Genomic DNA, 2272 nt, shown 5'->3' with positions numbered 1-2272 from the left:
AATACAAGTTTTAAAAAGACAATGGCAGCAGAAATGCAAAAAAACAGGTCACCAAAGGAGAAAAATAAAAGAATGTTTGCTGTAGAATGAGTGTAACAGTGCACACACTAAATCCACCTGGAATCTTGGTGATTTTAAGCAACAGTTTTGCAAACATCATAAAGCACCATAAAGCAATAAAAGCATATTTACAAAAGACTCATGGACACAGATGTATAAACACTTTGATAGCAGAACAGAAAAAAAAAGTCAGTTTGTGTGTTCTGGAGAGATGCCGGTCCATGTGTGTGTTCAAAGTCACTACCTTCAGTCCCGCCGTCCATTAGTGTCCTGCTGCTTCTCTAATCCTCATTCAGATGTAATGGCTGACATTTCATCTGTATATGTTAATTCATTAGCTGGTTGCTGAATGGAGTCTCGGTCCACAGAGACAGTCGTAGGCAGACGCACTAATGAGTCTCCACTGCACTGAAGACTGCAGAGCTAATGTTTTCAGTCTGCTGGAAACTGAAAAACAGCCTCAGTGACATGCAGATAAACTCTTTGTTAATTAATAAATAAAATATCATCATTAATAACAGCAGAATATGAGACACTTTGTATGCTTTTGGTCCCACTTGACATAATTTTGTAGATCAGACAGCTTTAATGAACATTTGTCCTGTACATGAGATGTTCACTAAAAGAGTTTTGACCCTATTCAATGCTCTTTGATATATATTTGATATATATATATATATATATATATATACACACACACACACACACACACACATGAGTCTTACGATATGATACGTATCATAATATATCCCAAGACTGTACCACAACATTTTTTCACTTGTTGGTATGCATCCCAAGTAAAAACTGAGTATGTCTCATAACAACAAAAACTGTGAGGCTGAAGTTTTTTTTTAAACAGGCACTTTACATTTCAGCAATTTAGCCTTTAGTTTACTTTGTTGTTAACATATAATTACAACTGTGGAAATTTTGTGTATTTTTCCTGAATGTCTAAGCCCAACCTCAGAAGTGCTAGCAAACTCTCGTTGTGCTGCAACAATCACTCTCAAATAACCTGAGATTCCCAGCACACCTGAGAGAAAGTAAACAAGCTCATCGGTTCAGGTCTGTTTTCAGGTCAGCTCCATCATCACTGCAAAGCACAACTGGCTTTTTAGGCTACAGTTTTACTACAGCAGATGTCCGGAAGGTCACCAAAAGACAGCTCTGGATTTGATTTAGTCCAAACTGCTGTCCTGTAAAGACCTAATGGAAACAGCTGTCCCCACAACAGAAACCCCCCAGATGTGTGTCAGTGTGGGGGCTGGGGGTCTACTAAATTGATCTTTAATTACCTTTTCCCCCCCAAACTTCTTAAATCTGTGTTCTGAAGAAAATAGTTAGATAACTCTCTTGTATCATGACTGTTAGTAGAGTAAAATTAAAACCTGTGTGTTTGGAGCATTTGGAGCCACAAAGGTGGATGTCCCCCAACATGTGGGGTCAATATGTGCAGAGAGCGGGAGAAAGAAAGAGTGTGCTGGGAGGGGGGTGTGTGCATGTGGGGAAGACACCCCCTCCCTCCAAACAGACTACATAAAGGAGACACCCCCGGTTAGTTTGCTCTCAGAGGTGGAAACAGTCTCATTGCGCAGCAGGACTCACCGGCCATCGGGACGCGCGCGCTCTCCTCCGGGGAATAAATTGGGATTTGCCAGCCGTTTGGATTGACGACACATTTGTGATAAGAGGAGCATCTTCACTCCGCTCAGAAGCACATTTCTGCACATATATATTTATTCTTAAGTTGGTAAAGACCACCATGAAGGTTTGGAACCTGCTCTACCTGCTGCTGGTGCTCGCAGCTGCGCTTGCGCCGGCCTTCTCTGCCAGGCCAGGTAAGTCTTCTTTATTTATTTTAAATTTTTAATTAATCAATATCTAATTGACTTACCAATTGTAACAAGAAAATAGTTTCATTTTAACTTGTGGCTGTGCGCATGCCCCGTTATCCGTCAGTGGATTCAGACCGCATTCTACAGTAAATGCGTACTTGTAGCAATTTGTAACCATGACAACAATTAAAGCGCCTTTTAGTCCCTTTACTTTTTTTGACAATATTGTTTTTCAAGTGTGTATTTTCGAACACTGAATCAAGTATCCACAACTTTTCTAGTTACAAGTGAGGGAAAATAGCAAACATATCTATTTTAAAGTTGTGGCACAATTACGCATGCGCATTTGCGTGCAAATCCAAGTTCGGTATCTGCAG

The sequence above is a fragment of the Oryzias melastigma genome, linkage group LG1 (assembly GCF_002922805.2).
Source record: "Oryzias melastigma strain HK-1 linkage group LG1, ASM292280v2, whole genome shotgun sequence".
Classification (NCBI taxonomy): Eukaryota; Metazoa; Chordata; class Actinopteri; order Beloniformes; family Adrianichthyidae; genus Oryzias; species Oryzias melastigma.
The sequence above is the reverse complement of the archived record's forward strand: the minus strand, read 5'-3'. Positions refer to the sequence as shown.